Source organism: Hyperolius riggenbachi, chromosome 2, assembly GCF_040937935.1.
Source record: "Hyperolius riggenbachi isolate aHypRig1 chromosome 2, aHypRig1.pri, whole genome shotgun sequence".
Lineage (NCBI taxonomy): Eukaryota > Metazoa > Chordata > Amphibia > Anura > Hyperoliidae > Hyperolius > Hyperolius riggenbachi.
This window is the reverse complement of record NC_090647.1, coordinates 355,036,945-355,062,142: the sequence shown is the minus strand read 5'-3', so window position 1 is coordinate 355,062,142 and position 25,198 is coordinate 355,036,945. Positions and strand designations below refer to the sequence as shown.

Genomic DNA, 25,198 nt, shown 5'->3' with positions numbered 1-25,198 from the left:
AATGACACTTTGTGAAAAAAACAGTAAAAATCTATTTCCGCTAACTTGTGAAAAAAAATAAAATCTTCTATGAACTCACCATATGAATACTTTGGGATGTCTTCTTTCCAAAATGGGGTCATTTGGGGGGTATTTATACTATCTTGGAATTTTAGCACCTCGTGAAACCTGACAGGTGTTCAGAATAGTCAGAGATGCTTCAAAATGGGAATTTGCACCATAGTTTGTAAACGCTATAACTTTTACTCAAACCAATAAATATACACTTATTGGATTTTTTTTATCAAAGACATGTAGCAGAATAAATTTGGACAAAAATGTATATAGAAATTTTACTTTATTTGAAAAATTTCAGCACAGAAAGTTAAAAAAATCATTTTTTTGACAAAATGCATGTCTTTTTTGATGAATATAATAAAAACTAAAAATCACAGCAGCAATCAAATAGCACCAAAAGAAAGCTGTATTAGTAACAAGAAAATGAGGTAAAATTCATTTAGATGGTAGGTTGTATGACTGAGCAATAAACCATGAAAGCTGCAGTGGTCTGAATGGAAAAAAAGGCTCTGGTCCTTAAGGGGTAGAAAGACTGTGGTCCTCAAGTGGTTAAAGTTATGAATCAATCCCTGGTTGCACTTATCAGTTTATTCAGCATACAGGTAAGCAGCCTAAAGGACAGAACTAAAACCATAGAGAAAGGTTAATATTTAGCATCTGCCTTAACTAGGTACAGTTTGTTTGTTTTCCCTCTTACGGCTCATTTCCACTATAGCGAATCCGCATGCGTTGTCCGCATGCGGATTCGCACAGCCAATACAAGTGGATGGGCCTGTTTCCCCTTGTGCGTTGTGCGGAGCCTTTTTGTGTGCGGGGAAAATCTGCACGGCAGAGCCGTCAGAATTCGCTCCCCGCACACCGCTAAGCGAATCGCATACAATGTACCTAATAGGGAAATCGCATGCGGTTTTGGCATGCGTTTTTCCCTGCGATTTTGCATGCGATTTCGCATAGGAGGTAATGTTAGTTTACAAAGGCAGTGACATGGTTAAAATCGCCCACCTACTACCCTATGCGAAATCGCATGCGAAATCGCGGGAAAAAACGCATGCAAAATCGCACCCGCATGCGATTTCGTCTGCGGTGATTTCCCGGCGATTCCGCACCGCACAAGTGGAAATGCAGCCTCAGTTTCAGTCACCCAGGCTAAACAGAGACTACAGACAGTGCTGAGAGCTGTGTTCTTTCAAGCATAGTTTTCATTTTCTAGTTGAATCAACAAGCTAATTTTACATGGGAAATTAAGTTTGTGAAATGCCATTGCTTGTAGTTACATTTATTAAGCTAGTAAATTGGACTCTAATGCTATGCTTGCCTTTCTAAAGCAGGCTACAGCTTTAGCTCCCATGAAGTGCATGACTTCTGTTACATACTGTATGCATGGATAAAAATGTATTTTCATAAGTAGTGGCTCATCATCACTGAATAATGTTACATATTTTGTCACATGAAAACCTTTGTCACTAAACAGAATATACTGATTTGCTGTTTGTGTTGATACAATGTCATTTTGAAGCTTGTAATAGGAGTACACCAGTCCTGAAAAAAATCTTATTTTTCTGATTAACATATTTCTCTGTGTATTGAAGCATACCCACATGATATGGGAGCTATGCTTATTCTGTTTTCCTTGACCTAACATGGCGGCATACCTATGAATATTGGCTCCGCCCCGAACCCTGATAGGACAGATCACCTATAAGTTTTTTGAACCCGCCCCCTCCAGCCATTCTTTTTTCTGTCCTCGAGTGGACAGGTTCGCCTATTTGTTTTGTTTACTTTTTCTTTTGTTTTATTTCTTTTCCTAGGTTTTTACCTGTGCTCAGCGGGTTCAGCCTCTCCCGCATGACGAGGACGTCCTGTACCCTTAAATAGGGTTTAATGGTTGCCTCGGTGTGCGTACCAGCATGTCTGCTGGATGCGCGGCTTGCCCGACTCTGTAATGGCGCCGCTAGACCCCTCCGGGAAGTGAGTGCGCAGGAAGTCTCGCAATAGACGAGATTTGGCTGCGGGAGCGCTGATTGGGCAGGCGCCCGATATTGGGGGTTTCAGGAAACAGTAGAGTGATGGCTGCACGCTGCTTTAGCGGTCTGGCGGGTGCTGCTCCGGCTACAGGCTAGTAGCTCGCTTCTGACTATTGGATTCGGATTGCTGTTAGCTCGCTCCTGACTATTGGATTTCGAGTTGCTCAATACATTCTGATCTGCTGGATGCAGGTATGACACTGTTACTTTCCTACTATGTTGCAATGATATTAATTATGTCAATGCTAGGATGGTAATGGTTTACTTGATCTTTCTCTTAAATAGAGAAATGGATGTGATTGACCATTCAGAGGAGGTGGTTGCTGTCAGGTAACAGACTACTAAATGTAGTCTTTTCTGATCATACACACAGGGTGTCATTTTGCTATATGTCTCCCTTGCACAGGGTCCCCGAGGGGATTTATGTCTCAAAAGAGTGCTTATTCCCCTTCTGTCATTTTTTACATGGATTGCAGTGAAGCATACATATATATTTTATGTTTCCACAGTCCGGGGGACGGAGGAAGTGGTCAGGCGATGCCTAAGAATCATTGATCCCCATCTAAGACACGGCAGTCTCAGTCACGATCAAGGGACAGAAACAGGAGCCATCGTTCCCGTAATAAATCAGCTGTAATGCTGGATCCACATGGTGATTTCACGCTCGATTCCCGTCGATTCGTTTATTTCCAACATGTCCGATTTGGATTTCGATGGATCGTTAGGTCGATTCGCATGCAAAGTATGCCGAATCGACCTAACGATCCATCGAAATCCAAATCGGACATGTTGGAAATAAACGAATCGACGGAAAATCGAGTGCGCGAACGCACCGTGTGGATCCAGCATAAAGAAGAGATCCTCCAGAGATTATAGAAGCAGATCCCAGAGTAGTGGCACCTCCACAACCAGTGTCTGCTTCAGCTCCTCAAGCTTTATTAGAGGATTACCTATCTCAGGAGGATATATCGCCATGAAGCTTTAGTTTTGCCTTAGTTCCAGCATTTCTCTCAGCAATAAAGTCAGCTATCGATTGGAAAGATGAGGAGGGTTTGGTTCCTGAACCGGACAAATACTATCCACACTTAGACCAGCAGCCTAAGGTGTTCCCATTCATGAAAGTGATAAAGGAGGTGATCATGAAAGAATGGAGCAAGGTTGAATAAAATCCTTCTCTTAACAATAGATTCTTAAAGCTCTACCTGTTGAAACAGGAGGATGCTAAGTTATTGGACTCTGCACCAGTAGGTGATGCCTCAGTCGTTAGACTGGCCAAGCATGTGATTCTTCCCATGAAAAATGCTATAGCCTTTAAGGAACCTTCAGACAGAAAGATGTATACAGATATTAAGAGAGCCTTCTTGGCTGCAAGAGCTCCATGCAGGCCTGCAATTGCCTTAACCTCTTTAGCCAAGGCTACTCGTGTTTGGGTAGACAACGTTGAATCAGCATTAAATTCGGATTCAGACAAGCAAGAAGTAATTAAGGCTCTGGACGAGTTAAAATTAACTGGAGAGTTCATGGGAGAAGCGGCAATTGATGTCATCAGGTCAGCAGCCAGGTCAATGTTATGCAGCGTGTCCGCCAGAAGAGCCCTCTGGCTAAAGCCATGGTCGGCTGATCAAGCATCAAAATCGAATTGGTGTAAGATCCCCTTTGATGGATCTCATCTGTTTGGTTCTCAGATGGATAGTGCCATTTCAAAAGTGACCGGAGGAAAGTTGGGTCTGATCCCACAAGATAAGAAACAGAGACCGTTTAGACAACAGTCTTCTAGAAGGAATCCTAACAGCAGGTTTCAACAGGCAAAAACTTACAAGCCAAACAGACAGTTCATCAGAAATTGGAAAGGGAACTCAATCCACCTTTGCAAGAGGAATTAAGCCCAAGACTTCTTCCGATTCTCAACAGAATCAGAAACGTTTTTGACGGGGCGTCCACTCAAGATTTCCGGGTGGGGGCCAGGTTGCACCTTTACTGGGAATCTTGGGTGGGGATAATCAGAGATCCCTGGGTTCTGAATACTCTGAAGGTAGGACACTCTTGGAGGTTCAAGAAGAAACCTCCACGATTCAATTTCATACCCACAAAGATTCCACAAGACAAGGAGAGATATCTGACCCTAACGGAATTTGTTCAGACACTGTTAAGAGAAGGAGCAATTGTTTCGATTTCAGCCAGGGAAGGCCGTGTAGGAATCTTTTCTTCACTGTTCTTGGTAAGAAAATCATCAGGAGGTTGGAGGCCAGTACTCGATTTGAAGTTCTTGAACAGGCAAGATTATGCAACTCAAAAAAGACCTATAAAGTTTCAGCTTGGTGGCATTTGGTTGGTCCATTTTCAGGCTGCAACATTTTAATACAAATATTTGCATAATCGTGCATCACTTGAGAATTATTTGCATCTCACTGACCATCCCTAGTGAGGAAGGTTAAAAAAGGAGAGGGAAAAGGGTGCATTTCCCTCTCTGAGGGCCAGTGCACACCAAAAACCTCTAGCAGATCTGCTAACGCTAGAGGTTTTTGAAGCAGATTTTCAAAACGATTCCTAGGCATGTTTAGGGCCCATTCACACTTGAGCGTTTTGCCGGCGATTTTGGCAAAACGCTCAAACGCTAGCGCTTTTGAAAGCGCTAGTGTAATAAAAGTTTATGGGCTCATTCTTACTTGGGCTATTTGCGCTAATTGCCACAAATCGCCCAAAATTGCGAATTGCAAACGTGTCACCTGTACCATTTTCAGGCGATTTCCCAGTGATCGCGTTTCAGTGCTATAGAAGCGCTAAACACGATCGCGGAAAAATCGCTGCAGTGTTCGGTGATTTTTCCTCTGAAAAATCACTCTTGCAAAACGCCAGGCAAAAACCGCCGGCGATTTGCGTTTCTAAATGTGAATGGGCCCTTAGAGAGGTTTTATAAACATGCCTAGCATTTTTTGGAGCGTTTTTGTGTAGAAGATATCATATATTGTTACAGTAAAGCTGTTACTGAACAGCTTCTGTAACAAAAACGCCTGGAAAACCGCTCTGATATAGCATTTTTCAGAGCCGTTTTTTTCCACTTTCCTATACTTTAACATTGAGGCAGAAAGGCCTCAGAAATATAAAAAATGCTGCAGCCCCGAGTTTGCGTTTGGGGAAAAAACAAACTGCTCTGGTGTGCACCAGCCCATTGAAATACATTAGCCAAGTGGTTTTCTATCCCCAAGCGTTTTTAAAAACGCTCATGAACCGCTCTGGTGTCCACCAGCCCCAACACTCATTCTATTTAATTAACGTGAGAAAGATGGATCCAGGAGCACCCACAAGCAGGCGCATTAAAAAGTGTGTTCTTAGTAATTAGGTGTAAATGGGTCAACAACCTACTAATGGCTATGCACCATACTAACAGAAGGAGCATTACCCCTGCATAATAATAGTTTTTTATTTAAGTATTTATATAGCGCCCACATATTAAGCAGCACTGTACAGAGTATATTGTCTTGTCACTAACTGTCCCTCAGAGGGGGCTCATAATCTAGTCCCTACCATAGTCATATGTCCATTTATGTATTGTATAGTGCATGTATCATATTCTAGGGCCAATTTAAGGGGAAGCCAATTAACTGATCTGTATGTTTTTGGGATGTGGGAGGGAACCGAAGTGCTTGGAGGAAACCCAAACAGACACGAGGAGAATATACAAACTCCTTACAGATGTTGATCCGGCTGGGATTCGAACCGGGGACCCAGGCAAAAGAGCGCTAACCACTACGCCACCGTGCTGCATAATAATAGTTAGAAAGAAACCTGCTGCAGGTTTAATAAATAGCTTATTAAGTGATTGCAAACTGATAACATTTAATTAAGAACAATTAAAAACAAGGCAGGACCAACCTGCATCTCAATCTGACCTCAACAGATTTGCATGCAGTTGCAAGTTGGTGTGATTAATAGATCATCTCAGTTATAGAGACACACCATCTTTTGACCATAACGCACTGCTACAACATGCAAATGAATAAATAATGATATTCTAATAATTACTGTTGCCTGGTCAATGAATGCAATGTTCTCCCCAGGCTCTTTTAGCCGGGTGCTCCACCCGGCTAGTTTTGATGAGCACCCGGCTGTCATCGGCTTACCCCCTCGTATTCTGTAAGCATAGTTGCTCACAGAAGCACCAGCCCTGCATTTTCTTATCTCACCGCACCTGGCTACTTTTTCCTGCCACTCGGCTATTATTTCATGCCACCCGGCTGGAAAAAAATTCTGGGGAGAACACTGGAATGATTGTGTGTCACCACAAGTCAAGCAATTTGCAACAAATATATACCGGTAATATGCATGAAACTGGGTTCAGTGAAATTACAAGGGACTACAAGGAATTATCGTATTTTTTGGCTGCACCATTGCACTTTATGGTCGATTCATAAGGTGCAATTGTGCAGTCAAAAAATAATACTAATGTCCCAACTTAAAATTCTGATTCAGGGTTATGATATAGCAGCTTGATTATAAAGTGCAGTTGCACATTTGTATGTAGCTCATCTTTTCCCTGCACTTCAGTTTTATCATCTCCTGTTATTGTCATTCTTATATGCACTACTGCACTACATGGGCCAGCGCTTGTGCAGTAGTGCGCAACCTGGCACCTTGTAGGAGGGCATTTCCAAAGGAACAAAGGGGGTGGTGGAGAACGGGGGGGGGGGAGGGGGCTGCTCACGAGGACTGCTGCCCATACATGCCTGCTCCTTCTATTTGTACAAATGGCTTTGCCTCTGGCATTCCTAAATACAGTATAGATTCACTATCTAGCTGGGCATTTTCTTCCAGCCAGAAGTCACTGTAATGCCATCAGTCTATAGCAGACAGACTAGTATGGGACTGACCCTTTCATGCTCTTATTAGAGTATCTCTGTTCTTCCTCAGAACACTTCTCTGTTTTGACATTTTCAGCCCTGTCTGCCAAGCATCAAATGTCCCAGAATGCCGTTCCACTTCACTATTTGGATTGTGCTTCTGGACACCAAGCATGGACAGATTTCTCTGCCTTTGATGGCTCTGCTCTAATCCTTCCCTTGTAAAGCTAGACAGTGTTATTGTAAAACATATACCCCATAAATACAGCCTTTATAAACCTGTCATTTGTAATACATAAAGCATGCAGAAGTTCAGTGGCTAGTAAGATAACTGACCCTTTCAGAGCGTCTGTTTTTACAGTGCTGCTAGATCGTTAGGACAGAATTTACATTGGCCACAAAGCTGCTTGTTCAGATAATAGAAAATATTAAACTTTAAGAAACTGCTATTCTCTTCTCTTTAAAAAGAACAGCAATTAAAACTATCAAAGAGGTGTGTGTGTGTGTGTGTGTGTGTGCGTGCGTGCGTGCGTGTGTAGCCAGGAATAGGTGCCCGCAGAATAGGTCAGCCAGGTCAAGTTTCCCTCAGTATAGGTAGCCAGTATAGTTGCCCCCTGTATAGGTTAACCAGGTAGGTGCCGTCAGTATAGTTGCCCCAGTATAAGTTAGATAGGTAGATACCCCCAGTATAGGCTAGATAGGTAGGTGCCCCCAGTATATAGGTTAGCTAAATAGGTGCCTCCAATTTAGGTAGCAAGTAAAGTTGCCCTCAGTATAGGTTAGATAGGTAGGTGCCCCCAGTTTAGGTTAGATAGATAGGGGCCCCAGTATTGGTAGCTAGGTAGGTGCCTCCTTGCACATTCACTTGAGGGAGACCGGCTGGGGGTCAGTCGGTTTTTGGGAAATTGAAGGCCACTACTGTCATGAACCCAATCGCGCCCTTACAACTAAGATTATCTTGTATTCCCAATTTTGTAAGGAAATTGATTGAAATTATCAATCAGGTGGCCATGTTGCAGCATCAGAATCTGACAGATTCAATCATTATGATCAGCCGGATATCAGTTCTGAAAAACGAGAACTCTATAGGCATCCTTAAGCTAAATGCTCACCTGATGATGGATCTACATACAACCAGCATGAATGAGAGTTCAAACAATCATGCGAGAGGGATCTTAAAAATGCGGCGTGCTGGCCTAATCGCACAGTGATACCTACTTTGCGAGATCGTGGAAATGATCGCTTGTCGCTCAAAAAATTGCCAGTCGTCACGAGAAGAATCACAGGTAGGTTGGAGCCTTTAATGCAACTGTTGTCCGGGGAAAAAAGAAACAAGAGGGAACTACAAATATAAAATTGCCAGAAATCTATGCTGAAAAATATGCTGACGATTATAGTGCTGAAAGTATAACACTAGCATTGCAGATTGAATAAGCAATCAAATGTTGTCTAAATTACCATGTGAATATTAGTGTTTTGCAAACAGTGCAGGTGAATCAAAGCATCGTTTGTGAAGCAGGGAATTGAGGACTGTCACCTGTGATCTGTGATGATTGGGAAGGCTGTGCATTTGCCAGGTTGTTGCCCTCTGTTTTTCCCAGCTGGTTAATGTGCAGGGAACTAAACTGAAGAACATTTGCATAGATACTATTCCAGAGTTTATGTTTGTACTTAAGGTGCATACACACATCAGACTATAGTCTTTGGAAAATGAAAGATCACAGACCAATCTTACCACCCTTCATGTAGTATGAGAGCCATACTCTACACAGTCTTTTCTATGGAGCTGAACTCCCCATCAGAAAAAAATCTTTGCAAGATGCTGCACACACAGATGCTGTACAGACACAAAAGATCAGTAACTGCAAAAGATCTGTTCCTGCCAAAAATCCATTAATGCAAATTGCAATGATAGTCTATGAGATCTGCAGATCATCATACACACATGATTTAACTGACATTCATCTGCAGATCAGATCCACCAGGATGGATTTTCAGATCTGCGGATGATTGCTTGATCTGCAGATGAATGTCAGTTAAATCATGTGTGTATGATGATCTGCAGATCTCATAGACTTTCATTGCAATTTGCAGGAATGGATTTTTGGCAGGAACAGATCTTTTGCAGATACTGATCTTTTGTGTCTGTACAGCATCTGTGTGTGCAGCATCTTGCAAAGATTTCTATCTGATGGGGTGTTCAGCTCCATAGAAAAGACTGTGTAGAGTATGGCTCTCATACTACATGAAGGGTGGTAAGATTGGTCTGTGATCTTTCATTTTCCAAAGACCATAGTCTGATGTGTGTATGAGCCTTTAGGCTCTGAGGTGCAATGGACACCTGCTGGTATTTGACAATACTAGCTTAGGAGCCAGGTGAAGGAAGAGGGGATCAGCAGCTGTTTGCTGAAGGTAAGCAGAACATAGTGGTTTGTTGCACCTGTTGGACTTCCCAAGCAGTCTAAACAAAAGGTCACACATCCACATTAGTTTACTGTATACACAGCCGGAACGCACTTGCTTGAATCATGCACATTTTGCCGGGCGTGGTAAAGCACACCCTGCAGCACTGGCCATTATAATTGCACGTCATTCGTGTTCTGCATTTGCCTGCATTTTTCCCAGCAAATGTAAACTGGACAGCTTTCTGTTTTTTTCCTGCACAACTCGAGCATTTGCTATTATCATGCTTTCCGCCACATCCGAACAAACATAAAAAATCATGAGCAGGAAAACTCAAAGATGAACGCAGAAGTGCGGGGAAAACACACTGTCAGGCAGGGAACACACTTGCCTTTCAGTTTTCTGCATACGTTTTCTGCACACGAAGTGTGTTTCTATGAAGAAAAACGTGCGCGTTTTTTTCACAGCAGCTAATGTAATTGATAGAAGAAACTGACAAAATGTGCAGAATCATGATGCAGAATGTCAGTTTTTTTCTGCGCACAAAAAACACATAAAATGTGCCCATTGATTAACATGAGTTCTCAGTTTTTCTGTGCAGAAAACGCATACGAAAACAGTCAAGTGTGTTCCCTGCCTAAAATTATTATATTATACACTCGTACAATTGTTGCCCATGGGGATTGGGACTTGATCCCTCAGGCGGCAGTGCTGGTCGTAATGGAAAAAGCTACGCTTACGGATCATTACGCGTAATTTTACGCTATTACGCATTACGAAATTACGCTTACGGCATAGACATTCAATTTCGGTACATGTCTGTAATTACGCATTGCCCTTACGCAATTACGCGTAAGAATACCGTAATTCAGGTTGTTACGTTGTAGGCTTACGCGTAACTTACTACTAGCAATTAATGCGTAAGGTCATGCTGCCAAGCGGAAAAGTTGACGCATGGATCAATGTTAGGTAGCCGCCAACTTTAAGGGTTAATAGCAAAGCCCCCTTAAGTGCTAAGAGCCTCAAATTTGGAGAATATATTAAGGAGATCAGAAGGAATAAGAGGAAAAATTTTTTTTTCAAAAAGACCTTATAGTTTTTGAGAAAATCGATTTTTAAGTTTCAAGGGCAAAAATGTCTTTTAAATGCGGAAAATGTCAGTTTTTTTTGCACAGGTAACAATAGTGTTTTATTTTCATAGATTCCCCCAAGTGGGAAGAGTTTTACTTACTTCGTTCTGAGTGTGGGAAATATTAAAAAAAAAACGACGTGGGGTCCCCCCTCCCAGACCTCTTTAACCCCTTGTCCCCCATGCAGACTGGGATAGCCAGAATGCGGAGCACCGGCCGCGTGGGGCTCCGCACCCTGACTATACCAGCCCGCATGGTCCATGGATTGGGGGGTCTCGGAAGGGGAGGGGCAGCCAAGCTTTCCCCTCCCCCTCCGAGCCCTTGTCCAATCCAAGGACAAGGGGCTCTTCTCCACCTCCGATGGGCGGTGGAGGTGGAAGCCGCGATTTCCTGGGGGGGAGGTTCATGGTGGCATCTGGGAGTCCCCTTTAAAAAGGGGTCCCCCAGATGCCCACCCCCCCTCCCAGGAGAAATGAGTATAGAGGTACTTGTACCCCTTACCCATTTCCTTTAAGAGTTAAAAGTAAATAAACACACAGACACTTAGAAAAAGTATTTTAATTGAACAAAAAACATAACCACGAAAAAAGTCCTTTAATATTCTTAATTAACCATTAATACTTACCTGTCCCTTTTAAAAGCCAGTTCCCACGCAATATCCTCGGAAATATACTAATCAGTTACAATGTAACAAAGTTATTACAATGTAACAACTTTGTTACTTTGTAACACCACCGCACCCGACGTCACTCGCCGCCACCGCCGCACCCGCACGCACCCGACAGAGCTCTGAGCTATATAGCTCAGAGCTCTCTAAGCATCTTTGTATTTGGGCTCCAAGGAGCCCCATTGGTCCTTAGCAGACCAATGGGGTTCCTTTAAATCAGAAGGAACCCCATTGGTCTGCTAAGGACCATTGGGGCTCCTTGGAGCCCAAATACAAAGATGCTAAGAGAGCTCTGAGCTATATAGCTCAGAGCTCTGTCGGGTCCGTGCGGGACGCTAAGTCCCCGCCGCCTCCCGCTGTCCACCCCGCCTCTCCCACATGTCACCCACATGTCACCCACATGTGGGTGACATGTGGGTGACAGATGTGGGCGGGGCTGACAGCGGGAGGCGGCGGGGACTTAGCGTCCCGCACGGACCCGACAGAGCTCTGAGCTATATAGCTCAGAGCTCTCTTAGCATCTTTGTATTTGGGCTCCAAGGAGCCCCATTGGTCCTTAGCAGACCAATGGGGTTCCTTCAGATTTAAAGGAAACCCATTGGTCTGCTAAGGACCAATGGGGCTCCTTGGAGCCCAAATACAAAGATGCTAAGAGAGCTCTGAGCTATATAGCTCAGAGCTCTGTCGGGTGCGTGCGGGTGCGGCGGTGGCGGCGAGTGACGTCGGGTGCGGTGGTGTTACAAAGTAACAAAGTTGTTACATTGTAATAACTTTGTTACATTGTAACTGATTAGTATATTTCCGAGGATATTGCGTGGGAACTGGCTTTTAAAGGGACAGGTAAGTATTAATGGTTAATTAAGAATATTAAAGGACTTTTTTCGTGGTTATGTTTTTTGTTCAATTAAAATACTTTTTCAAAGTGTCTGTGTGTTTATTTACTTTTAACTCTTAAAGGAAATGGGTAAGGGGTACAAGTACCTCTATACTCATTTCTCCTGGGAGGGGGGGTGGGCATCTGGGGGACCCCTTTTTAAAGGGGACTCCCAGATGCCACCATGAACCTCCCCCCCAGGAAATCGCGGCCTCCACCTCCACCGCCCATCGGAGGTGGAGAAGAGCCCCTTGTCCTTGGATTGGACAAGGACTCGGAGGGGGAGGGGAAAGCTTGGCTGCCCCTCCCCTTCTGAGACCCCCCAATCCATGGACCATGCGGGCTGGTATAGTCAGGGTGCGGAGCCCCACGCGGCCGGTGCTCCGCATTCTGGCTATCCCAGTCTGCATGGGGGACAAGGGGTTAAAGAGGTCTGGGAGGGGGGACCCCACGTCGTTTTTTTTTAATATTTCCCACACTCAGAACGAAGTAAGTAAAACTCTTCCCACCTGGGGGAATCTATGAAAATAAAACACTATTGTTACCTGTGCAAAAAAAACTGACATTTTCCGCATTTAAAAGACATTTTTGCCCTTGAAACTTAAAAATCGATTTTCTCAAAAACTATAAGGTCTTTTTGAAAATTTTTTTTTCCTCTTATTCCCACTGATCCCCTTAATATACCCTGTGAATTTGGTGTTTCTAAATTTTAAGCAGGCTTTGCTATTAACCGTTAAAGTCGGCGGGTTTTTAAATGTATCTATTTTTCCTTTGAAACTTTAACATCGATTTTCTCAAAAACTATAAGGTCTTTTTGAAAAAAAAAAATTTCCTCTTATTCCTTCTGATCTCCTTAATATATTCTCCAAATTTGAGGCTCTTAGCACTTAAGGGGGCTTTGCTATTAACCCTTAAAGTCGGCGGCTTTTTTATATTATACGGGAGCGTAATATTACGCAATTACGGCAGACTGTGTAATTTCAATGGGAGTTTACTGTCTTACGCGTAATTTGTTACGCGTAAAACGTAACCTACGGTCTACGCGTAATTAATTACGCGTAATACCGTAACCTTACACGTAACGCTTACGGTGCATTTGTAGTGAATTACGATGCGTAATTACGCTAATGCGTAATTTCGGCCCAGCACTGTCAGGCGGCATTTGGTGGCTGAAAGTTGCACATACATTCTGCAATAGGAGACCAAACTGTCTGTTTCCATGTGGAAAACAGAATCTGTAAAACTTTTTAGCAATATGGGAATTGGAACTTCCTTCATTTCTGGTCTCCACTAAAATGTATGAGGTCTTTTTTCTTCAGCAATGCTTCTTTAATTTGCTGAAAACACTTATCTCACTGAATCTTCATGCTACCATATAGGAAACTTGCTCATATACAGCAGCACTACTGTATAATGCTTTCCAAGTAATCTAAGCACAGTATTTCACTTAAATCCTGACTACAGGGTGCTAAGCCTGTATTTTTACCAATGTAAGGTAAAGGCTATTTAGTCTTCAGCAGTGTCACTTGTATAGAAGGATCATTGTTAGTTTGTTTATTTGGTCTGACTGAGGTTGCTATGGTAATATTAAAGAAATTGCTTGAATTCCATGTTTGCAAAAGTGGCAGAGTGTGTTAAACAAGTGGCCTGTATAAGTCAAGGAGAATATGCATACTATAGTTATAACAAGTAAATAGCAGCTAGGATCGGTGTTCTCTTGTAAAACACTGCAATGTTTAAACATGCATCTTGTAACTGTGAAAACTTTTAAGCTTAGTTTCCTGTCTTTCATTTCTCAAGGACTTGTGATCTAACAATAGACATAACTTGTGGAATGGCTGAGGAGAGCCTGAAAGGTTTCAGCTCACTTCAGCTCAACAGTATCTCATTTCCTGTTGTGTTTTTTTCCAATTCTTCAGGAAAACTGGAAAAGTAATTGCTGATAAGGGACTAGTAAAGCTATACAATGCCCTATGTAAACTCATAAGTGAAAGAGACGCCCTAATGGTGCACCATTATACACATATATACACCTTTGACCGATGTCCAGGGGAGGACTGGCCAGGGGGGACGGGGGGGGGGAGATTTCCCCCCAGGCTGCCTCTCATTTAGTTATTTAGGGCTGGCACTGTGCCTGGTGAATTCAGGTTTTTGTATAAGGCAATGTGAAACACTAGGCTGAATGAGGGAAATAAATGCCCAATTACAGAGCAATTGCAGGACGGGCAAGCTAGTAAGTATACACAATCAAAAACCGCGCTGATATCACTTCTCGGGTGAGTGTAAATTAGCGGTGCGCTGCTTAAAAATTAACAAAGTCCAATTTAAAACATCAAATCACCTGCGCACTGACGTTCCCGTGGCTAGACACCCCCTCCACTTGCAAGGTTCAGTCCCAAGTTTTCACCAAATGTACAATTTTGCCCTCGCAGTCGGTTACCACAATTACCACTTCGGCGAGACACCACCACCACACCCCAAGCAGTGGGCACTCACCGCATCAAATTGACCCTCTATTAGATGGGTCTCCAGCGCTTATGGGGTCATATGGCCACCCCCTGCCTTTTCGAGCAAGCCTGTCCACTGCTTCCACCTTTTCTCACAGGATCATCACACCTCAAAAGACATATTTGGAATACTCATAGCGTAAAACCATAAAAACTGTTTATTAATAAAATCAATTTTGCACTCACAAGCTTAGACGTTTTCATAGGCACAGAGTTTTTGTGGGCTCTACCCCAATCGTTGGCCGCTGGGTGGGCTTGTTGCGCTGGCGTGGTCAGCTCCTCCCGGCTTCCCCCTCTGGCTTCACGTCTCTCCTTGGCCACTAGCTTTACTAGTTTCGTCGCTATCTGCGACTCATCAGAAGCATATGCGGCCATTACCCTGTCTTCCTAATATACCCATACCGATACTCCTTCCGCCCCTCATTCCTCCTCCCCCCGGATGTGACCTCTATACTTCTCTAGACTGCGTATCCAAACGCCGTCCAGTGATGCAGCACGTTGTATGTATTACTTCCTGGATCCCGGACACCGTCTCCGTGGTTACGCGGACTCGTCAATATAGACGTTTGCCGCTCCCCATCTTAAACACGTATATGCGTCCTGACAGGCGTGCATTGCGTCACTCCTCTACTTGTGCGCATGCGTCCATCATGGCGCCTGCGTCCCTGTCTAAACCAATACTCTCCGGCCACTATGTAGGCGAGTGTACTCCTATTGTACTCCACCCAGTGGCCAGTTTGGGGTATAGCCCTTACATCTTAAATATTATATATTATCAGCCAAAATTTCCAGCGGGACATATTATTTTTGAACAGGAACTTAATATGTATACAATGTATTATTCCAGAGGGACATAATGTTTATACAGAAAAAACATGATAGTTATACAGTCTATTATTTCAGTTCTTTTTAAATGGTGTGCATTTCCACTGTGCCTGTTGGTCCCCCCTTATTTTACCCTCCCTCCCCTTAATTTTAAACAAGTGTTCCATAGTGATAATTCCAACCTCTCTGTGATTCATTATATCTTAGTGTACAAATACATCTGTTGTCAAACCTAAAAAACCTTTGTAACCAACCACTCTTAGACTATCAGGCATAAGTGCTGCAGCTCACCATTTGTAACTCTTTCCCCTTTTCCTTAGAGTCAATCATTACTTAAAAAACACATTAGATCTATCTCTGCATTTAAACCTCTTGGCTTCAATGTATTGAGTAGATGTATCCATTTAGTTTCTCTTTGTGAGATTTACCTCACCATGTTCCCCCCCCCTCCATGGCCGGTTCACCTTCTCCACTCCACAGAAGGTTAGTAACGCTGGATTACTGTTGTGTACCTCCTTAAAATGAGCAGACAGGGTGTGACCCATCAGACCCCTTTTTATGTTTCTCACGTGTTCCCCCATTCTCTCTTTCAGGGTTCTGGTGGTCCTCCCTACATATTGTAGTCCACACGGGCACCATGCTAGGTATATCACATATTTGTCATTACATGTGATAAAGTCCCTCAGCTTTACTTTTTTATTATTGGAGTACCCTACTACCCTTTCTACCTTACCTGCTTTCGCCTCTCTACATCCCTTACAATCCCTGCATGGGAAAAAACCTGGTTTCTGCCACCCTAAAAATCTAGGTGGTTCTTTTTTTGGTTCCACACAACTGGGGGCCAGGTGATTTTTAAGATTGGGGGCCTTCCTGTATATAAAATTGGGTCTTGAGGGTAATATTTTACTCAACTCTGTGTCTGATAATAGTATCTCCCAATGCTTTTGAATTATTTGCTCCACCTGCCTATATTGTGCATTAAATTGTGTAATAAAAGCGAGCGTAATTGTGCTCCTTTCCATCACTGTGCCCATTTCTCTCTCTATTGATAAGCTCTCTTCTATCTTGTGCAGTTTCTCCTCAGTCACCACCCAAGGTGGATAAAGGGGGTCCCCAGAGGACAACTCATGAGAATGAGGAGAAACTGCACTGACATTGTTGATTTTGAAGCACAATCACAGATATTGAAGGATAGGTTCTTAGAGAAGGGGTATAAGGAAAACTTTTTGGATGAAGAAATCCAAAAGGTGAGAGAACAAGATAGAAGAGAGCTTATCAATAGAGAGAGAAATGGGCACAGTGATGGAAAGGAGCACAATTACGCTTTTATTACACAATTTAATGCACAATATAGGCAGGTGGAGCAAATAATTCAAAAGCATTGGGAGATACTATTATCAGACACAGAGTTGAGTAAAATATTACCCTCAAGACCCAATTTTATATACAGGAAGGCCCCCAATCTTAAAAATCACCTGGCCCCCAGTTGTGTGGAACCAAAAAAAGAACCACCTAGATTTTTAGGGTGGCAGAAACCAGGTTTTTCCCATGCAGGGATTGTAAGGGATGTAGAGAGGCGAAAGCAGGTAAGGTAGAAAGGGTAGTAGGGTACTCCAATAATAAAAAAGTAAAGCTGAGGGACTTTATCACATGTAATGACAAATATGTGATATACCTAGCATGGTGCCCGTGTGGACTACAATATGTAGGGAGGACCACCAGAACCCTGAAAGAGAGAATGGGGGAACACGTGAGAAACATAAAAAGGGGTCTGATGGGTCACACCCTGTCTGCTCATTTTAAGGAGGTACACAACAGTAATCCAGCGTTACTAACCTTCTGTGGAGTGGAGAAGGTGAACCGGCCATGGAGGGGGGGGGACATGATGAGGGAAATCTCACAAAGAGAAACTAAATGGATACATCTACTCAATACATTGAAGCCAAGAGGTTTAAATGCAGAGATAGATCTAATGTGTTTTTTAAGTAATGATTGACTCTAAGGAAAAGGGGAAAGAGTTACAAATGGTGAGCTGCAGCACTTATGCCTGATAGTCTAAGAGTGGTTGGTTACAAAGGTTTTTTAGGTTTGACAACAGATGTATTTGTACACTAAGATATAATGAATCACAGAGAGGTTGGAATTATCACTATGGAACACTTGTTTAAAATTAAGGGGAGGGAGGGTAAAATAAGGGGGGACCAACAGGCACAGTGGAAATGCACACCATTTAAAAAGAACTGAAATAATAGACTGTATAACTATCATGTTTTTTCTGTATAAACATTATGTCCCTCTGGAATAATACATTGTATACATATTAAGTTCCTGTTCAAAAATAATATGTCCCGCTGGAAATTTTGGCTGATAATATATAATATTTAAGATGTAAGGGCTATACCCCAAACTGGCCACTGGGTGGAGTACAATAGGAGTACACTCGCCTACCTAGTGGCCGGAGAGTATTGGTTTAGACAGGGACGCAGGCGCCATGATGGACGCATGCGCACAAGTAGAGGAGTGACGCAATGCACGCCTGTCAGGACGCATATACGTGTTTAAGATGGGGAGCGGCAAACGTCTATATTGACGAGTCCGCGTAACCACGGAGACGGTGTCCGGGATCCAGGAAGTAATACATACAACGTGCTGCATCACTGGACGGCGTTTGGATACGCAGTCTAGAGAAGTATAGAGGTCACATCCGGGGGGAGGAGGAATGAGGGGCGGAAGGAGTATCGGTATGGGTATATTAGGAAGACAGGGTAATGGCCGCATATGCTTCTGATGAGTCGCAGATAGCGACGAAACTAGTAAAGCTAGTGGCCAAGGAGAGACGTGAAGCCAGAGGGGGAAGCCGGGAGGAGCTGACCACGCCAGCGCAACAAGCCCACCCAGCGGCCAACGATTGGGGTAGAGCCCACAAAAACTCTGTGCCTATGAAAACGTCTAAGCTTGTGAGTGCAAAATTGATTTTATTAATAAACAGTTTTTATGGTTTTACGCTATGAGTATTCCAAATATGTCTTTTGAGGTGTGATGATCCTGTGAGAAAAGGTGGAAGCAGTGGACAGGCTTGCTCGAAAAGGCAGGGGGTGGCCATATGACCCCATAAGTGCTGGAGACCCATCTAATAGAGGGTCAATTTGATGCGGTGAGTGCCCACTGCTTGGGGTGTGGTGGTGGTGTCTCGCCGAAGTGGTAATTGTGGTAACCGACTGCGAGGGCAAAATTGTACATTTGGTGAAAACTTGGGACTGAACCTTGCAAGTGGAGGGGGTGTCTAGCCACGGGAACGTCAGTGCGCAGCTGATTTGATGTTTTAAGCTAGTAAGTATACACAGCATGATACAGAGCAGAGGCTTGCCTGCAGGGTCCGTGGGAAAAAAAATCTGTCTGGTCTCTCACCATTGTTAACTGCATGTGCACAGCTACATAAGATATTGTCTAGGTTGAAAAGTTTTCGACAGTCCCTAGACTCCAGAAGGGCTGCTTACAGACAGTCCCTAGACTCCAGAAGGGCTGCTTGCAGGACTTGTGTAAGTGATAGAAACCCTAACCGTTGTAACTCAAAATGTATTATGTGCCCCCCGGAGCCAATGCATTCATACTTTACCTGTCACGCTGTCCCTCGAGTGTCCTTGCTGTATTTCCCACGTGACTACCGACATATAGCACGTGGGGCACGTGTGTGATGTCATTTGGGCTGGGGCTGCCATGAAAACGGGCCTCTAGTTTGTGTTTTCCCCCCAGGCCAAAAGGTCCCAGTCCTCCCCTGCCGATGTCGCCCGTTGGATCAGGATCTGATCCCCTTGCATGTCATTGCTGGGTCGGACTGCACACATGCACGTCAGCTGTGTTGCTGACAACTCGCTGTGTTGCTATGTGTGGAGGGGAGCAACAATGGGACAGTGAGTGTCGCGTGCATAATGTCACACGGCGGGCGGGGGAGCGGTGAGAACAATGGGATCACCACTGGGGATGAGTAGATCCGCCGGGCAGATCACTCGCGGGTTAGAGGCTGCCGCACACACACCTGATTATCGCTGACTCAAGTCAGCCATGTGTACAGGCCTTAAAGGAAAACTTGCAAAATGAAATAATAGATATGTCCCTTTAATGGGTACATGGTATTAGAGATGGCCCGAACGGTTCGACCGCAAACTTATTTGCGCGAACTACGGTGGTTCGCGTTCGCGGTGAACTATATGCGACTTCGACGCGCCCCCCATACTACATCATTAGGGTCAACTTTGACCCTTTACATCACAGTCAGCAGGCACAGGGTAGCCAATCAGGCTACACTCCCTCCTGGAGCCCCACCCCCTTATAAAAAGCAGGCAGAGTCAGCCATTTTACTCACTCGTGTGGCTGCAGTAATTAGAAAAGGGAGAGGTGCTGCAGAGACATTAGGGAAAGCTTAGTTAGGCTACAGTTAGGCTTGTTAGGTTGCTCTTTCTTGCTGATACTTATTGCTAAAAAGCACTCCTCATCCTCAACAGCTCTTTTGAGAGCTAATGTTGTTCTTGTGACCTATTTTATTTTTTTGTGTGTGTGTCCCACAGACACTTGTGTTGCATATACAGCCGTATCAGTCAGTCGCAGCTGCTGGTGGGACCTTGGCCCCTTGGTAATTCCTACTGTGCCACTGCCAGGCCCAGCACATTCAGTGACTACCTGTGTGTGTGTGACAGCTGCACATTTGTAATACCCATCACTGCATATACCTACCTGTTGTTCAGTGCACCCACCTACTTATGTGAGCGCCCGCAGTGTGATATTTAATACCACCAGTCACTGTACGTGTTCACGGTACCTGTGTGTGTGTGACAGCTGCACATTTGTAATACCCATCACTGCATATACCTACCTGTTGTTCAGTGCACCCACCTACCTACGTGAGCGCATGCAGTGTCACTGCACCTGTTCACGGTACCTGTGTGTGTGACAGCTGCAAATTTGTAATATCATTATTACAAATTATGTAATATCATTATTACAAATTATGTAATTATCATTATGTAATATCAGTCATTGCATAACTGTTCACAGTACCTGTGTGACGGCACGCTGTGTAATATACCACTCCGTGCATACCTGTTGACTGCACCTGTGTGACAGCTGCACATTGTATTGTAATACCAGTCACTGCATACCTTTCACTGCACCTGTGTGACTGCACATTGTATTAGTCAAATCAGTGCATACCTTTCACTTCATCCCCCCTGATATGGACAAAACAGGTAGAGGCAGGGGCAGACCCAGAGGCAGGCCACCCGGCAGGTCTATTTGAGGTCATGCTGACGTGATTTCGTGCAGCCCTGGCCCAAAGTACAGTGCTCAGAAGAAGGCACGTCCCATCAACTCCCAAGATTGTCAGGACGTGGTTGACTATTTAACACAGAACGCCTCATCTTCTGCAGCCACCAGCACTACTACAAGCACCACATCCGCTGCATTTGACACTTCGCAGGAATTATTTGGTGGGGAATTAACTGATTTACAGACATTATTGTTACAACAAGATGAAGGCGCTAAGCAAGTTACAGCACCTCATATGTCTGAGTTAGGCGACACTATGGACGTAACGTGTGAGGAGGAGGATGATGAAGTACCTGCTGTTGGTGCAGTTTATGAGGTGTCTGAGGCAAGCGAAGCTAGGAAGGATGATTATGATGATCATGATGATACGGATGCCACATGGGTACATAAGAGACAAGATGACCAAGGGGACAGTTCAGAGGGGGAGTCAGAGAGGAGTAGTAGGAGACGAGTTGCTGAAAGAAGCAGGGGGAGCTCATCTTCAGAATCATCTGGTGGCAGTGTCTGGCACCATGTATCGCCACCTATGGACAGCCAGCCAACATGCCCTTCAACGTCAGCTGCTGAGGCCACCATAGTGCCCACACCCCCGGGGGCTCAGCGGTTTGGACATTTTTTTGTGTGTCTGCCTTAGATCAGAGTAATGCCATCTGTTCTCTCTGCCGCCAAAAATCGAGCCATGGAAATCCCAACAGCTGCGTAGGGACAACTGCCTTACGAAGGCACATGGAGAAAAGGCCCAAACTGCAATGGGAAGAGCACCAGAAGAAAAGCAGCAAACAAAAGAAAAGCCATCCTCCGTCTCCTCTTCCTCCTTGAGGCGCATCATCTTCAGCTGCTTTCTCCCTTGCACCTTCACAATCACAGCCACCCTCCTCCACTCCTCCTCTCACCTTGAGCGGTTTCTGCTCCTCAGCCCACAGCAGCAGCCAGGTGTCCGAGAGGGAAATCTTTGAGCAGAAGAAGACAATGTCTGCCAGTCACCCACTTGCCCGGCGTCTGACAGCTGGCTTGGCAGAACTGTTAGCTCGCCAGCTGTTACCATACCAGCTGGTGGACTCTGAGGCCTTTCGAAAATGTGTGGCCATTGGGACACCACAGTGGAAGATACCAGGCGTAATTATTTCTCCAAAAAGGCGATACCCAAACTGTACCATGAAGTTGAGAGGCAAGTGGTGTCATCTCTGGCACACAGCATTGGGTCAAGGGTCCATCTGACCATGGTCAGAGCAGGTACATTACTTACACAGCCCATTGGGTCAACCTGGTGAACGCTGGCAAGCAGGGAGTACGTGGCTGTGCAGCGGACCTAGTTGTGACACCTCCACGTCTAGCAAGCAGGCCTCCTGCCACCTCCTCTCTTCCTACTACATCCTCTTCACTGTCGTCATCCTCCTCCTCCTTGGCTGAGTGGCAGTTCGACTCTACTGGTGCTGCGATCTCCTATCCAGCTCCCCAGGGCCTATGCTGCATGCCAGGTACGACGGTGTCACACCATCTTAGACATGTCTTGCCTCAAAGAGGAGAGTCACACAGGAGCAACTCTCCTGGCTGCTCTGAACAAACAGGTGGATCAGTAGCTGACCCTGCACCAACTGGAGATCGGCAACGTGGTGTATGACAACGGCAGCAATCTCATTTCGGCTTTGAATTTGGGAAAGTTGACACTTGTACCCTGCATGGCACATGTGCTGAATCTCATAATTTAGTGATTTGTGTCTAAGTACCCAGGCTTACAGGATGTCCCGAAGCAGGCCAGGAAGTTGTGTGGGCATTTCAGGCGTCTTACACGGCCATGGCACACTTTGCCGATATTCAGCGGAGAAAGAACTTGCCGGTGAGACGCTTGATTTGCGATAGCCCGACTCGCTGGAATTTGACCCTCCTGATGTTCGACCGCCTGCTACAACAGGAGAAAGCTGTCACCCAGTATCTCTACAACGACAGTAGAAGGACACACTCTGGGGAGATGGGGATGTTCTGGCCAAAGAACTGGACACTCATGCAAAATGCCTGCAGGCTCATGCGGCCATTTGAGGAGGTGACAAACATGGTGAGTCGCAGTGAAGGCGCCATCAGTGACTTGATCCTGTATGCTTTCTTCCTGGAGCGTGCCGTGCGTAGAGTGATGGATCAAGCTGGGGAGGAGCGTGAAGAGGAACAGTTACAGGAGGAACAGTTGTGGGATCAATTCTCATCAAAACCAGATGTTTCCTCAACACCTGAGGCAGCACAGAGGGGGGAGGAGGAGGAAGAGTTGTGTGGGGAAGAGGAGTCAGATGATGATGAGGAAGGTGTTTTTTTTGGAGGAGAAGGAGGAGGCGGCAGAAGAACAACCTCAGCAGGCGTCGCAGGGGGCTTGTGCTGCTCAATGTTTCCGTGGTATTGTTCGTGGCTGGTGGGAGGAGGAGAACTTACCTGACGTCACTGAGGAAGAACAAGAGTAGATGGATAGTACGTCTGGATCCAAATTTGTGCAGATGGCAGCTTTCATGCTGTCCAGCCTGTTGAGGGACCCCCGTATAAAAAAACTCAAGGGGAATGAGCTGTACTGGGTATGCACTAGACCCTCGGTATAGGCACAAAGTGGCGGAGATGTTACCAACTCACCTGAAGGCAGAAAGAATGCTGCACATGCAGAACAAGCTGGCAACTATGCTTTACAGTGTGCTTAAAGGGATACTGTAGGGGGGTCGGGGGAAAATGAGCTGAACTTACCCGGGGCTTCTAATGGTCCCACGCAGACATCCTGTGTTGGCGCAGCCACTCCCCAATGCTCCGGCTCCGCCTCCGGTTCACTTCTGGAATTTCTGACTTTAAAGTCAGAAAACCACTGCGCCTGCGTTGCCGTGTCCTCACTCCCGCTGATGTCACCAGAAGTGTACTGCGCAGACACAGACCATACTGGGCTTGCGCTGTGCGCTCTTGATGACATCAGCGGGATCGAGGACACGGCAATGCAGGCGCAGTGGTTTTCTGACTTTAAAGTCAGAAATTCCAGAAGTGAACCGGAGGCGGGGCCGGAGCATCGGTGAGTGGCTGCGCGGGCACAGAATGTCTGCGGGGGACCATTAGAAGCCCCGGGTAAGTTCAGCTCATTTTCCCCCGACCCCCTACAGTATCCCTTTAAGGGTGATTTCACAGCACAATGGAATAAAGGTACCACTGCCAGTAATCCTTCTCCCATGTCCACGCAGGCAAGGACAGGACGCTCTAGCGATCTCATGGTGATGTCGGACTTGCGGACATTCTTTAGTCTAATGCCTCGCCTTAGCCCTTCCAGATCCACCCTCCACCAATGCCTTGACCGGCAGGCAGCCGACTACCTGGGCTTAAGTGTGGATGTGGACACTGTGAGCAGCGATGAACCCTTGGACTACTGGGTGTGCAGACTTGACTTGTGGCCAGAGCTGTCACAATTTGCCATCCAACTTCTGTCTTGCCCTGCCTCAAGCGTCCTGTCAGAAAGGACCTTCAGCGCAGCTGGAGGCATTGTCACTAAGAAGAGAAGTTGCCTAAGTCACAAAAGTGTTCAGTACCTCACCTTTATCAAAATGAATGAGGCATGGATCCCGGAGGTTTACTGCCTGCCCAAAGACTAAGTCAGTCCCCACACACAGCATCTCTGCCTGCTCGCCGTGTGACTGCCTGCCCCAAGACATTGGCCTCAATTCACTAAGCCTATCTCCTGTCTTTAATAACTCTTCTAGAGTTGTTACCATGGTGATAAGGCATGTAGTATTCAGGAAACATTTTACCTCAGGCAAATCTTAAGTTAACTCTTCTGTCTTTAAGTTAACGCTTCAATCCTTAAAATAACTCCACAGTTAAAGACAGGCTGTTTATTAACTGCGTGTGAAAATAACTACAGAGGAGGTAAATTAACTACAGAGGCGGTAACTTAAGGAATGAAGAGATAAGATAACTCTCATACTGTGTGGAGGTAAATTTTCTCTTGCCTTATTATCTCCAGCATGATCTTAGTGAATTGAGGCCCAAGTCGCTCACTACACAGCATCTCTGCCTGCAGGCCGCTTGACTGCCTTCTACACCACCACCAACAGGGTCCAGGACTCCAGGCGGATTCCTGAAATTTTTTAAGGCCGCTGCTAGCAGTGGCCGCTATAATAATTTTTCTGGTGCGTGTACATGCCTGCCTAATTTTTCTGGCTGCACTGCAGCTGGAACAACAAAACAAAAGGCATGTACATGTGTCAATTCCCCTTCGTGATCCTTACCTTGCCGCGGTGAAGGGGCTTGAGTATCACAATTAAGCAATGACCGCCGGCTAAATGAGTGTCTTGACCAAGATAATAAGGTCGTTGCTTCATTGTGGACAAGCTTGCATGGTCTGTGTGCTGAAACCGATTGGAAGGCAATTTGCGGTCTGACCACTAGGACTCCTGTGACACCGTGCACACATCTTTATGCTCGCAAAGTTTCGCGCCCGCGCTGTAACTACTGTTTGCGTGCGATAACGTGGACATTTGCGTGTGAACGGGCACACGATCGCGTGCAAAAGTCCACGTTATCGCGTGCAAATGGTAGTTA

At 45.2% G+C, this 25,198-nt stretch overlaps 1 protein-coding gene across 1 annotated transcript in view; it reads left to right on the top strand.

Moving 5' to 3' along the window:
- TSPAN2 (tetraspanin 2) overlaps positions 1-25,198 on the top strand; it is a 203,566-nt gene that overhangs the window by 49,804 nt on the left and 128,564 nt on the right. The window lies entirely within an intron of this gene.